This window comes from Mustela lutreola, chromosome 17, assembly GCF_030435805.1.
Source record: "Mustela lutreola isolate mMusLut2 chromosome 17, mMusLut2.pri, whole genome shotgun sequence".
NCBI classification, from domain to species: Eukaryota; Metazoa; Chordata; class Mammalia; order Carnivora; family Mustelidae; genus Mustela; species Mustela lutreola.
Window position 1 is genome coordinate 20152663 of NC_081306.1, and position 15533 is coordinate 20168195.

At 45.2% G+C, this 15533-nt stretch overlaps 1 protein-coding gene across 1 annotated transcript in view; it reads right to left on the minus strand.

Annotated features, from left to right (window-relative positions):
- Nucleotides 1-15533, minus strand: part of HMOX2 (heme oxygenase 2) — a 33544-nt gene that overhangs the window by 12809 nt on the left and 5202 nt on the right. The window lies entirely within an intron of this gene.

The following is a 15533-nucleotide window of genomic DNA, read 5'->3' on the forward strand; positions in this document are numbered from 1 at the left end:
GTGTTGTGTTTTCTCTGCTGCTCCCCTCCCTAGGCTCCAGAAGGCCCAGAGTCTCCCCTGAGTCCCTGCCTCAGCTGTTCTCTTCACATCAGAGCTGGGCACTCCTCCCTGGTCCACTCTGAGCCTCCAAACAGGCCCTGCTCCATATGTATTCCCCTACCCCAGGAGGCTGCTTCTCACTCATGTGCCTATGAGGGCAGGCACTCCATTGGGCTCTGCTTACTTTTCTTAGCCAGTACTGAAGTATGAAGACTCAAGATTTTTTCCTATGAAAGCCTACCTCTGGTCACTAGTGCAGCTTCCTTCCCACAGCCCATGGTTTTGTGGGTGTTTTCTACTCTTTGCATTCAATAAATACCTTTCAACTGTATACATCTTTGTCTATGATGTTACCTCACCCACTTAGATTGTGGCATTCAGGAGGGTCACATTTCAAAAATATACTACCTCTCACAGAAACCATGTTTTTAGATAAGCACAGAATACAAGAATCCCAGACTCTTTCTTTCCTGGATTATAGGATCTGTTCCTTCTCTACATGCCCTAAAGGCTTTTCATGTTTAAGTGAGAGGCTACCTGTTTCCATTTACCAATACCATAATCAGACCAAGTCAATTCTTTTTTTTTTTTTTTTTTTAAAGATTTTATTTATTTATTTGACAGAGAGATTACAAGTAGGCAGAGAGAGAGAGGAGGAAGCAGGCTCCCTGCTGAGCAGAGAGCCCGATGCGGGACTCGATCCCAGGACCCTGAGATCATGACCTGAGCCGAAGGCAGCGGCTTAACCCACTGAGCCACCCAGGCGCCCCCAAGTCAATTCTTAATGATGCCCCATGGTCCCATTAGGCCTCAGCAGATATAAATAGACTATTTACCTAAAAATTATTTTCTGAATATGCGTCAACATAAAAAGAGTAAATTCTGGGCGCCTGGGTGGCTCAGTTGGTTGAGCAACTGCCTTCGGCTCGGGTCATGAGCCCAGTGTTCTGGGATCGAGTCCCACATCGGGCTCCTTTGCTCAGCAGGGAGCCTGCTTCTCCCTCTGCCTCTGCCTGCCATTCTGTCTGCCTGTGCTTGCTCTCTCTCCCTCTCTCTCTCTGATAAATAAATAAAAAATCTTAAAAAAAAAAATAAATAAAATAAATAAAAAGAGTAAATTTTAACATCCTATGTATAAACCCTATATATGGTCTGGGAACAAAGAGCCCTAGAGCTACTACTGAGGGAAGAAACCAGGGGCAGGAAGGCACATCTCTTCAGAGCTCCAAATATCTCTCTGTATTTTTTACCTGTAGAAATGAATACTTGCCCAGTGTTCCATACCACAAGACCACTGGAAGGATCAAATAAGATAATGACTATGAAAACACTTCATAGTAAATGTTAAGTTACACAAATGCTACAAAAAAAATGGAGAATGAACCCAGAACTATATCCTAGTTGGTCTGCCCTAAAAGACATTCGAGGTGAGCTTTTCTAACCTTTGGACACCAGGAAACTCTCAAGAGCAGAGAGAAGTGCTATTTTGGGATCTGGTGTGGACAAGAATTTGTTCTCTTTGGCAGAGTTTATTTATTTATTTTATTAAATTTTTTTTTTTTTTTTTTTAAGATTTTATTTATTTATTTATTTGACAGAGAGAAATCACAAGTAGATGGAGAGGCAGGCAGAGAGAGAGAGAGAGAGGGAAGCAGGCTCCCCGCTGAGCAGAGAGCCCGATGCGGGACTCGATCCCAGGACCCTGAGATCATGACCTGAGCCGAAGGCAGCGGCTTAACCCACTGAGCCACCCAGGCGCCCCTATTTTATTAAATTTTTTAAAAAAGATTTTATTTATTTATTTGACAGAGAGAGATCACAAGTAGGCCGAGAGGCAGAGCAGAGAGTTGGATACGGGACTCGATCCTAGGATCATGACCTGAGGATCATGACCCTAGGATCATGACCTGAGCTGAAGGCAATGGCTTAACCCACTGAGCCACCCCGGTGCCCTCTTTGGCACAGTTTACACGCCAGGATTGATAAGGGTAAACCCCACACCAACGGCCAGTTTTGCATGCTGTTCATTGAATGCAGAAACGCCATCTGCCCTACATAAACAGCCACTTGACTGGCTCTGCTCTGCTCCCAGACCTAAGGGAGGCTGGAATGTAGACAGGGCAAGGGAGTGACACACATGGACCTGTCAGTTTACTAGGGCACTTCTGGGTTCCTGCTAACTGCTGATTATTGCTATAGACTCAGCTCACCCTTGAGAAAGGCAACTGGGCCTTGAGAAAGGCAACTGGGTCTTTAGAGCTACATAGATTGGGATTTGAGATCTGGATTCCCAGTGTTTAGTAGCTGCGTGGCAGTAGGTAAGTCCTAACTCCTTGAAGGCTGAGTCTCCTCATCCATAAAAGGGTAACTCCCTTTTCCCCACATTTTCAAGTGCACTGTAAGGACTAAATGAGCTTATGTGCATGTAAGTGTTTCATGAAAGTAAGGTTGCCTCAAATGTTGATGATCTCTTACTGAGGAAGCTGCTGAAGAAAATGAGCAGCTGGGACGCCTGGATGGCTCAGTCAGTTAAGCGTCTGTCTTCAGCTCAGGTGGTGATCCCAGGGTCCTGGGATCAAGTCCTGCATTGGGCTCCTTGCTCAGCTGGGAACCTGCTTCTCCCTCTGCTTCTCTCTCTCTCCCTCCCCTTCTCTCTGACAAATAAAATCTTTAAAAAAAAAAAAAAAAAAAAAAAAAAGGGCGCCTGGGTGGCTCAGTGGGTTAAGCCTCTGCCTTCGGCTCAGGTCATGATCTCAGGGTCCTGGGATCGAGTCCCGCATTGGGCTCTCTGCTCAGCAGGGAGCCTGCTTCCTCCTCTCTCTCTCTCTGCCTGCCTCTCTGCCTACTTGTAATCTCTCTCTGTCAAATAAATAAATAAATCTTAAAAAAAAAAAAAAAGAGCAGCTAAAAAAAGCCACCTGGGTGGCTCCGTTGGTTAAGTGTCCGCCTTCAGCTCAGGTCATGATCCCAGGGTCCTGAGATTGAGCCTCACATTGGGCTCCCTGTGGGGAGCCTGCTTCTCCCTCTCCCTGTCTGCCACTCCCCCTGCTTGTGTACTCTGTCAAATAAATAAATAAATAAAATCTTTAAAAGAAAAAGAAAAAATGAGCAGCTGAGTGATTATGAAACACTGAGAAAGAAGACAAAATCCAGTGAATCAACAGATAACTCTGAGCAGGTCACACCCAAGGTCATCTCATTGCAGATGTTGGGAGCAGTGTGTGGGATTGAATCTGCACTAACCCAACAAGACACCTGAAGACAGAGGCCTCCCAAAACTCTGAAGAAACCGTATCATCGAGGTCAACAGCTTCAGAGTTTATACAAGGAACAGCACAAACTCTCCTCTGAACTCTGGTGCTGCCACTCCTCGGGAAATCTTACACACAACCTTCATCCCTTTCATTTTAATCACTGGATGAATTCAATCCCACAGTTCATTGACTGGATGACTATGAACCTGTGGCTTAAGAGTGAGTTTCAGACAAGGAATCCTGGAAAAGTAGACTCCAGGGGCACAACACTCTTGCATCAGATTTACTAAGCACACATTTGCACATGTAGACAATAGGCAACCTGAAACCAAAACAACCACTACCTAGTCCAGAGGAACTAGCCTCTTAGTAACCTCAAAAACTGACCACTCAGGAACTCCACAACTTCTCCAGCACACTTTCTTTTACTCGAGACAGGGGCGTGCTCATCTCCAGCATGCTGAAATACAAGTGGGCAAGCACACAGAGCAGACACTGGGATGAAATCTGAAGCATTGAAAAGAGCTCAGAATAGGGGCTAGGAGCCTACTGTTGCTGCTGCCAAAGAGAAGTCCTGGTAAAAAGACTTGCTACTATGAATGAAATAAATATGAGAAGTCCTGGTAAAAAGACTTGCTACTATGAATGAAATAAATATGACTCCCCTGTTCCCTGAGCATCACCCCACCTCATATAAGAGGACCAGGTCTCAGGGCTGAGAACACAAAGACTCTTTCCCATGAGAAGCACGTGGGGTGGGGGCTGAAGCCCTGACTGAATTCTAAAATGGTGAGGACCATATAAGAATAGGCACCAGACATCTTCTAACATAGGAAACACTGACAAATCCATGGGTCACCCCTAGGTACCATCAAGTGAAAATTATTCCAACTTCGGAACAATCTTGAAAATGTGTCCTGTAGCTTAAGCAGAGTTGTTACTATTCCTGTTTGCTCAGGTGTAACAGTTGTTGCATGTGGCTTCAGCTTCTCTCATAGATATGGTGACTACGAACAGCATTTGGGGGTCGAGGGACAGTGACTAATTAGGATGAAGTGTTATCAGCTCCCAGGTGCTTTCCTCTCTACAGAGACTCAGCAGCGGCTCAGCAGCACTCCCACAAGAACAGAAGGTCCTCAAGTTTACCTTGGGAGGATGTACAGAGGAAGAGCACCAGACTGAAGTCTAAAAGACCCAGGCAGGGGCGCCTGGGTGGCTCAGTGGGTTAAGCCTCTGCCTTCGGCTCAGGTCATGATCCCAGGGTCCTGGGATCGAGCCCCACATCCAGCTCTCTGCTCAGTGGGGAGCCTGCTTCCTCCTCTCTTTCTGCCTGCTGCTCTGCCTATTTCTGATCTCTCTCTCTCTCTCTATCAAATAAATAAATAAAATCTTAAAAAAAAAAAAAAAAAAGACCCAGGCACCGCCTGGGTGGCTGAGCCGGTTAAGCGGCTGCCTTCCGCTCGAGGCATGATCCCAGCATCCTGGGATGGAGTCCCACATCGGGCTCCTTGCTCAGCGGCGAGCCTGCTTCTCTCTCTGCCTCTGCCTGCCACTCTGCCTGCTTGTGTGCGCGCTCTCTCTCTCTCTCTCTGATGAATAAATAAATAAATAAATTCTAAAAAATATAAATTTTTAAAAAATAAAATAAAAGATCTGGGCATACCAGGTTAAGTCACTCTCAAGCGGGGATCCCATTGACTGGGAAGAAATAAAGACTGAGAGCTTTAAGTAATACGGCCAAGGTCACTTAGAAAGTTAATAATGGAGTTGGGGTGAAAGCTGAGTCCTTCCTGAATTCAAGCTCACTCCTCCTATATCCCAGCTAACATGGATGTGCAATTAGTAGGATATCACCACAGACTACTAGCAAAATGGAAAACGAGGCTATACTACACTGCATTTACATGTTCAGTGGAGGGGTTTTCTAAACCACTGAGTGCCATTTGTTTCTTTGTATGAAAAGTTAGCTCAGTCCTATGATTTCTGAGAAGTTAATGCTCAGGCTCCTATTTGAAGCTTCAGAACCTGGTGCTGCCCATCGACAACACTAACCTTCACTCACTCAGATTACACCGTAACCCAAGGAGATTGTTCCCTGGTGAGCCGTGCTTTTGTTGACTAGCAGGGCAGGCCAAGGCTGGAGACAGCTGGTCTCAGAGGGGAGGACAGTGCCTCTACCACTCAGTGCATAAAGGGAGGCAGCCAGACCTGCCAGGCCTTGGTGGACAATGAAGCCAGAGACTGACGGCATCCTTGTACCAAGGAGAGGTCACAATAGGATCTGCACATCTCTATAGCACCTATCACCATAGTAACTACAGAGAAATAGAAGATCTGGTTTCAAGAATCTAAAAGCATGTTCTACATGTGCTGAATGTCTAAAATCTACTCAGTCCTGGGGTTCCTGGGTGGCTCAGTTGGTTAAGCATTCAACTCTTGGTTTCAGCTCACGCTGTGACCTCATGGGTCATGGGATGGAGCCCCATGCTGGCCTCTGCCCTCAGCAAGGAGTCTGCTTGGAGATTCTCTCCCTCTGCCTCTCCCTCACCTCATAAATAAATACATCTTAAAAAATATGTATATAGGGGCACCTGGGTGGTTCAGTGGATTAAGCCTCTGCCTTCGGCTCAGGTCGTGATCTCAGGGTCCTGGGATCGGGCTCTCTGCTCGGCAAGGAGCCTGCATCCCCCACTCTCTCTGTCTGCCTCTCTGCCTGCTTGTGATCTCTGTCAAATAAATAAATAAAATCTTAAAAAAATATATTAAAAATATATATATATAAATATATTTTTGGGGGGGGGTTCCCATCTTCTCTACTAAAAATACATATCTAACTTGGGAGCAGTAGTGCAATTGATAGGAAGTATGTCAACATAAACTTCATGTAAGATTAGGAACTCCACCGGCCAAGGTATTGGTCATTCTAACAAGGTGGTTCCTAGATCTCACTCTGGACCTGTAAGGGGTCTTAACATGTTCACACAGGCCTACAGGGTTAGGTATTATTCCCAGGCGTTTTCACAGTGATGGGTGGAGGGAGGGGCTGCCTAGATTCTGATGGGGGGTGGGTGGAGGGAAGGAAGGGCTGGGGAGGGTAAGTCGAATGGGGTCAAGGAAATAAGCCCGACTCAGAACCGGTAACTCCAAGAAGCTGGCTCCATCCTACAAAAGCTTTGTCTATGGCCGCAGGAAACCAGCAACAGTAGCTGTTGGGACTTTCTCAGAGTAAGGAGTTCAGCTTTCCCAGGGGATCCCTACCACCACTGGTACAGGGGTCAGGGGCACAGAGCAGTCTAACAGCAAGCATATGCATCCAAGTCCTTTCTGCACAACACAATGCTGACATGCTGAAGTGACACAGGAGGAGGCGTGGCAAGGGCTGCTCGCATGACCTTTAGAGATGACCTGTAGCAGGCACCCAACAAAAGCTACCTGAATAGACCTCAGCCAAGGCCACACAGGCTAAAAGGAAGAGCAGGGAAGTGGTGAAGCCCCAGGTTCTAGTCAGGTACAACTGAGAACAAAGCCTGGTTCTGTCATACACCAGCTGGGTGGCCTTGGATTGGCTACTTGTCAGAATCTCAGTTTCTTCACCTGTAAGGACAGCAGTAACTCCGCAAGGTAGGTATGAAAATTTAATGAGATAAATTACTTCTAGAACTGCAACGTGTTGTATAATATTAACTGAAGAAAGTATCCCTTAAAGTTTAAAGTTAACAAGTGTTCTCATATTCCCCCCCCCTTTTTTTCCAGATTTTATTTATTTATTTTTTCAGAGAGGGAGAGCAAGCAGGCACACAAGCAGGGTGAGTAGCAGGCAGAGGGAGAGGCAGGCTCCCCACTAACAAGGACTCTGGGATCATGACCTGAGCTAAAGGCAGATGCTTAACTGACTGAGCCAGCCACGCAACCCCCTATATACTTTAAGACAAGAAATGGAAATACCCCTGTCTCAGTGAAAACCCTTATAGGCAACATCAAATCTGTACTGGGATCACACAAGGCTCACTGTGAAGAACCTCTGTTTTCATTCTGATAACACTAGGTACCAAGAAAGAAATAGAAAAATCTTGGAATCTCTAGCACAATAAATTTTGAAAAGGATCTAAAAGAAGATGATCACCGAAGTTCAAACTTTTTCAGGGACACTCCGAACGTGAGTTGGATGAAGGTTCCCATCATGCTATGGAGAGTCAGGATGGAGAGTTCTGTTTCTTTAGAATAGCTGATCACTATAAATAAAGGTTTAGGTAACTGAAAAACTTACTTGACTCTGATAAATCTGTTGCACTTTTATCTCATGACACTCAATCCCCAACCCAATGGTGGTCAGCTGGGGACCATTTTGGCATACACCCATCCCCATGGGTTATCTGGCAATGTCTGAAGACATGTTTGGTTGTCACAACTGGGAGGTAGGCCATTCGACTGGTATCTAACGGGTAGAGGCCAGGGACACTGCTTAACACCCTGCAATGCACAGAAAGCACAAACACAAGTGCACGTATGCACACACATGCATGCGTGCACTCACACACCCGCCACCACAAATCATTATCCAGCCCAAAATGTCAATAGCACCAAGGCTGAGAAACCCTGCCTGAAACTCAGCAGCAGCACTAAGATGATTCAAGAAAGGACATTCATCTAATATTCTTCTCATCCCTTCATTAGTTTACAAGGACAAGATGAGATTTTGACGCTGTGCTTCACACAGCAACACCTCTATCAAATATCATTTCCAGAAATTTCTGGGGAAACTGAATTTACACCAGAAAATAGAAAAGGTTACTACTAGATGGGGCAACTTGGCACTGTCCACAGATGACAATGAAAGGAATCACAGTACCTTCCTGGGAATAGGACTGATTTGTATTGGGATCACTAGGAGGCAAAACCTTTAAAGCTTCAAGCTAAGTAATGAAGCCAGGTAGAAGTGAAGCCCCTGACAGTACTGACTTCTTTGTGTAAAGGAAGAAGAAATCTAATGCTGGAAGAAATCTAATGATCCTCTATCAGTCTGGTGCATGACTGACAAGCAGGCTAAGAATCAAGAGAACTAAGTTCAATTACCCAGCCTGCACTGGCTAGCTGTATTACAGGACTTTCTGGAACTCCAACATCCTCATTTATAAAACAAGAGGTGGGCGCCTGGGTGGCTCAGTAGGTTAAGCTGCCTTCAGCTCAGGTCATGATCCTGGTGTCCCAGGATGCAGCCCCACACGGGGCTCCCTGCTCAGCAGGGAGCCTGCTTCTCCTTCTACCTGTGCCCCTCCCCACTTCTGTGCTCTCTCAAATACATAACATTTAAAAATAAATAAATAAAATGAGAGGCATTTCTAAGGAAGCTGCAGGGAGGATGGTATTTAACATGAGGAAGAGCAGGAAAGGCTGTGAGCTTCCCCCAACTGTTTCAGCCAGAGTAGCTCCCCTATTCCTTGATCTTCTTCCTTCAAAAATGCAGTATTGCTACTTCTAAAAATAAGGTATAGAATATTGATGATCTTAGAGGCTTGATGTTAAGAGTTACCTAAGGGAGCCTTTTATGATCTGTTATAGCACTTGTATCCCATTATAGTATTTATTTACATTCCAGATTACTGTTCATTTATCTTTTTCTCCTATTGCCCAAAACAGGGCACCCAATCAGGGTTTGCTGAGTCAATGAATGATTTCCAGAATTTGGGGTATTCTCAGAATCAAGGTATTCTCAAAGACCAGATGACAAATAAGATAGTTAAAAAGGAATCCCAAAGGGGTGCCTGGCTGGCTCAGCTGGTAGAACATGATCTCAGGGGCGTGAGTTTAAGCCCCATTCTGGGTGTAGAGCCTACTTTAAAAAAAAAGAAAAGAAAAAAAAAAGGAAAAGGAAAAGAATCCCAGAAATAAGAAAAATGACTGGCTAGTGAGTAAGCATTTTTACTGCATACATTTCTACTGATGGGGTGAGGGATGAGATTGGCCAGATTGGAGAACCAAGCATGGGATGCTTTATGCTCAACTAACAGTTTCATATTTGAAGGAGACATGCTGCATTGCATTGGTTTTAAAATGGCTTTCTTTCTTTTTTTTTTTTTTTAAATTTTATTTATTTATTTGACAGAGTTCACAGTAGACAGATAGGCAGGCAGAGAGAGAGAGAGGGAAGCAGGCTCCCTGCTGAGCAGAGATCCCGATGCGGGACTCGATCCCAGGATCCTGAGATCATGACCTGAGCCGAAGGCAGCGGCTTAACCCACTGAGCCACCCAGGCGCCCTAAAATGGCTTTCTTATATGCCACAGAAAGAAATACTGAGAACACACCTTTCAGATTTTGTTTTAAGGACTGTGAAAGCCTGACTGGAAGTAGAACCTGCCTTGTGGCATCCTCCCCCCACCCCACTGCCCCTTTCTTTTTAAAAGAAATGGACTGGCAAAAAAATAAAAATGAATAAAGAAATGGATTGGCGGGCACCTGGGTGGCTCAGTGGGTTAAGCCGCTGCCTTTGGCTCAGGTCATGATCTCAGGGTCTTGGGATCGAGTCCCACATCGGGCTCTCTGCTCAGCGGGGAGCCTGCTTCCCTCTCTCTCTCTGCCTGCCTCTCCGTCTACTTGTGATTTCTCTCTGTCAAATAAATAAATAAAATCTTTAAAAAAAAAAAAAAAAAGAAATGGATTGGCAGGGGCGCCTGGGTGGCTCAGTGGGTTAAAGCCTCTGCCTTCGGCTCAGGTCATGATCCCAGGGTCCTGGGATCGAGCCTCACATCAGGCTCTCTGCTCAGCAGGGAGCCTGCTTCCTCCTCTCTCTGCCTGCTTCTCTGCCTACTTGTGATCTCTGTCTGTTAAATGAATAAATAAAATCTTTAAAAAAAAAGAAAGAAAGAAAGAAAGAAATGGATTGGCAAAATTTTAACAGTCAAGGTAAATGCTTGCCAACACTCCTCCACCCCAGGCAAGCACAATCACCTGACACTTCCTGATGTCTCCCACTGTAAAAATTCCTTATTCCTCCAGCTGGCTCTGGAGAGAAGGGATACACAGCAACATTTTCATGTTTGTTACTCTAGGGAAGGGGTCAACCCAAAGAATGCAACAGCTGTAGAACCTCCTAACAAGCCCACATCCTGTCTCTACACACATTTTGTAGGAAATACACCAAGGAATAAAGTTATCATTATTGAAAGGGGGAAAGTAAAAAATGCTACAGTGATCACAACTTAAAGAAAACAAAGAAACAACAGTTTGCCACTACAAAACTGAGTAATTTCAGTTTAATTAAAGATGAATTAAAGATACATGAAGTGGGTGCCTATAATTCCCAAAAGTTCCCAAGAACTGGTCAAACATCATTTTCTCCATTAATCATTATCAAGAAAAAATTCAAATAGCCCAGAACATCTACTGTTGCCGAAGGACATGATTAGGCAATAATGAATGAATAATTTTTGGAAAAAAGAAGGTAGACAAGATGGGTACGAGAAATATTCAATAACTTATAGGCCAACAAAGGCAGTGGACCATGTGGTTCAGGGCTCTATGAGGTATCTCCACCCCCCCTTTTTTTCTTTTTATTCTTTTTTCATCCCCCCGCCCCTTTTTAAAAGATTTTACTTATTTGACAGAGAGATCACAAATAAAGAGACAGATGGGGTGTGGGGGCAGGCTCCTCGCTGAGCAGAGAGCCCGATGTGGGGCTCGATCCCAGGACCCTGAGATCATGATCCAAGCTGAAGGCAGAGGCTCAACCCACAGAGCCAACCAGGCGCCGCATCATCCCCCACTTTATAAAAGATTTTATTTTTATTTTTTTTATTTGGGAGAGAAAGAGAGAGAGAGAGAGATCATGAGCAGGAGAGAGGGGGACAGAGAAGGAGGGAGGGAGAGAATCCCAAGCAGACTCTGCGCTGAGCACAGAGTTCCATGCGGGGCTCAGTCCCACAACCCTAACCAGAGCTGAAACCAAAAGCCAGACACTCAACCAAATGAGACACCCAGGTGCCCCTCAATCCTTTCTCTAAACCAAACCCTACAAAAAGGGCCAATACATAAAGCAAATACAATGAGTGCAGCAGCATCCACAGTTAAAGTGGTGGCAAAGGGCTGGCTTGGTCAGTAGAGCATGTGACTCTTGATTTACAGGGTCTTGAGTTCAAGACTCATGATGTGTGTAAAGCTCCCTTAATTTTTTTTTTTATTTTTATTTTTTTAAAGATTTTATTTATTTATCAGAGAGAGCAGGAGAGAGAGCGAGCACAGGCAGACAGAATGGCAGGCAGAGACAGAGGGAGAAGCAGGCTCCCCGCCGTAAAGCTCCCTTAATTTTTAAAAATAAATGGAAAATAAAGCCAGACCAGGTACTCAGGAGCTCAGTTCCTCCAGCATCCTCAGGAACTCTGAGCTCAGCCTAGTTTGGTGGCTGCGGTCTAGGGAAGCTAAGTTAATTGCTCCGAAACAGATGGCTTCCATCTGCTGCTGCACGTGCTAAGTGACAGTGGTTCTAGGACAGTCTCTTAAGCTAGTGCGTCCAAGCAACAGAAAGAAATTGGTCCTGGATTAGCCACTGTTCCTGGACCTGCCCAGAGCTTTTCGGCTGGTGAGCCAGGGCTCCCTATACTCTTTCACAGCTTGTTTCCAGTAGTCCATCAGCTTCTTGAAAACATCCTGACCTTCCAAAAAGCCTATGGTTTCTGCATCCTCAGTTCACCCCATCCACAACACTCTTACTTAGCTCTAATTCTGTATCCACTACATTTGACTGTAAGGTCCCTGAGGGCAGACCTGGAGCCTCAACCACACTAGTAAGGGAGGGTGCATTAGCCACCCTGTTCCTGGAAACCAAATTAGACCACCACTTTCGTGGGAAGGCACAGTCCTTTACATGAACTCTCATGCATGTCCCATGACAATGTTTGGTGAAAAGCTGTTTGTTTACAAAGGAATGCTATGGTTTCCGTCTCTAATCTTCCACCCAAATGCTTCCACATCTGAAAACAGAAATTCAGAGACGGGACGCCTGGGTGGCTCAGTTGGTTAAGCAGCTGCCTTCGGCTCAGGTCATGATCCCAGCGTCCTGGGATAGAGTCCCACATCGGGCTCCTTGCTCAGCAGGGAGCCTGCTTCTCCCTCTGCCTCTGTCTGCCATTCTGTCTGCCTATGCTCGCTCTCACCCTCTCTCTCTGATAAATAAATAAAATCTTTAAAAAAAAAAAAAAAAGAAATTCAGAGACATGCACTTCTGAAGATAGGTAGGAAGGGTATTTGCCAGAATAAAATAATCATTAACTGTTTTTGTTTACAAGTCCCTTTCAGAATCAGAGGACAGCTGTAGACTCTCTCTCCAGGACAATTACATATAAAAAAATGTTGTCAGTGACATTCCAGAGTAACCACAGGCCCCTAAAGTTAACCCACAGACCCAAAATTCAGGTTAAGAATCCCCATTCCAGCAGTCTCTTTATGAAAGACATTTTCATCATAGTATGTTTTCAGTGAGATCCTGAGTACTGATTAAAGAGGGCTTCCCCCTTTGTTTGGCTGTCTTCTTTTCTCTTACTGTACTTTCACCTAATCCCAATGGGTTCAGTTCAAGTTCTTCAGTCTTTTCTGTTTCTCAGCTCTTCACCTTCCTGACCTCCCAAAATACTGTGTCAGAACGACAATCATAACCAAAGCAATTTTATGGGGCACCTGGGTGGCTCAGTGGGTTAAGCCTCTGCCTTCAGCTCAGGTCATGATCTCAGGGTCCTGGGATCGATCCCCACATTGGGCTCTCTGCTCAGCACGGAGGCTGCTTTCCCTTCTCTCTCTGCCTGCCTCTCTGCCTACTTGTGATCTCTCTTTCTCTCTCTCTCTCTCAAATAAATAAATAATCTTAAAAATTAAAAAAAAAAAAGAAGCAATTTTACTATTTCAAGTTTCCCCCAGGTGATAGCCAACTCCAACTGTTTGTTGTTGTTTTGCACACCCCCTCAGGGCCAATACTCTGCACACCAAAGAGGAAATACATGCTGCCCAACAGGCAAATATCACTGCCTCTTTGCCCTTCTACCTTTAGGCACTTGCACTTAAACAGTAACTTTAAAACTGGACAACGTGCCCTAGAAAAGCCAAACGCAAAGGCAAGAAAGAATAATCTACAGTACTAGTCACTCCACTTTTCTCCTCTAGTCAGATTTTGCAAACACAAAGAGCAAGACAAATATGACACTGAATACACACACTTGGAAATTTTGCTGATGCTGTCCAAAGAAAAGAAAAAAAGTGTGTGGTAAAGGAATGGAGTGTTTTAGATTTTCTAGGGGGTACCTGGATGACTCAGTCAGAGGAGCATGCAACCCTTGATCTCGGGTTCTTTTTTTTTTTTTCCTAAAGATTTTCTTTGTCAGAGAGACAGAGTACATGCATGCACAAGCAGGAGAAGCAGCAGGCAGAGCATACAGAGAGAGAAGCAGGCTCCCCACTGTGCAAGGAGCCTGATGCTGGACTCAATCCCAGGACCCCGGCGGGGATCATAACCTGAGCTAAAGTCAGATGCTTGACCAACTGAGCTACTCAGGCACCCCTCCGGGCTGTAAGTTTGAGCCCCATGCCCGGTACAGAGGTAACTTAAAAAATTAAAAAATCGGGGTGCCTGGGTGGCTCAGTGGGTTGAAGCTTCTGCCTTCAGCTCAGGTCATGATCCCAGGGTCCTGGGATCGAGCCCCACATCGGGCTCTCTGCTCAGCGGAGAGCCTGCTTCCTTTCCTCTCTCTCACTCTCTCTCTCTGCCTGCCTCTCTGCCTACTTGTGATCTCTGTCTGTCAAATAAATAAATAAAATCTTTAAAAAATTTTTTAAATCTAAAAAATTTAAAAAGTTATTTTCTAATTAGTGGGATACCTATTACTAAACAAAGAGAAAGCCTGACTCTCCCCTTGCCTTCCTGTAGAAAACCAAGGGCATGAAGGCCAACACTTCATTACATCTGCACTCAAACACTACCTACACTCCTTTCCCAGCCCACATATAGTTTTGTTTACCAATTCTCTCTCTTCACCTGCCTGCCCTCCTCCAGGCTGCCCTGGAAGTAATTCCTCGGGACAACAGTTCCTCTGCAGCCGTGTGTAAAGGTCTAGCCAGAGAGAAGAGCAGATCCAGTAACTAAGAAAGAGGATGGCTACACTTGGGCACATGACATGCCACAGCATCAACAAGCGTTAATAATACTTGTGGGCTCTGTAATAACAAAAAGAGTCCTAAAGCCCTGGTTTGGACTTTAAACACCTTTCAGTAAAGACAAAGACAGAGGGGCGCCTGGGTGGCTCAGTGGGTTAAGACTCTGCCTTTGGCTCGGGTCATGATCTCAGGGTCCTGGGATCAAGCCCCACATTGGCTTCTCTGCTCAGCAGGAGGCCTGCTTCCCTTCCTCTCTCTGCCTACTTGTGATCTCTGTCTGTCAAATGAATAAAGTCTTAAAAAAAAAGAGAGAGACAGAGATAAAAAAGATAAACAACACAACAAGGTATACCACAGTATAAATATTGATTGTACAGTACAGGCAACAGTGCTAAAGATTGACCTTATGTTCCACATTTTCCAGGACAGTTCTGATTAAAATAAAATATCCTGTCCCATCAATTCCTTGAGTACACTGTATGCTCAGACTATGGGTCCCAGTGTTGGCATAAAAAGTATGACCATCATAGCAACTGATGAGGAAGGCCAATCAACTAGGTCAGCTAAAAGCATGATGGCAGATCATTTAAATCACTCTAGTGCTTTCCCACAGCCCTCAGGTAATTGCGATGTTGAACACAAAACGAAACAGTGAAACTCGACTCTTCTGAGACTAAGCGATTGCATAGGGAGAAAGGCAGGAAGCTGGGAGTATTTAGTAAAAAGTCAGACAGGAAGGGTATGAGACACCTGTCTCTATTATGTCATTCTTCTCCAAAACCTTTTTATTTTATTTTATTTTAAGATTTTATTTATTTGACAGAGAGAGAGATCACAAGCAGGCAGAGAGGCAGGCAGAGAGAGAGGAAGAAGGAAGCAGGCTCCCTGCTAAGCAGAGAACCCGATGCAGGGCTCGATCCCAGGACCCTGAGACCATGACCTGAGCCGAAGGCAGAGGCTTAACCCACTGAGCCACCCAGGTGCCCCTCCAAAGCCTTTTTAAAGTTTCTGAGAACTGGGCGCCTGGGTGGCTCAGTGGGTTAAGCCGCTGCCTTCGGCTAAGGTCATGATCTCAGGGTCCTGGGATCGAGGCCCGCATCGGGCT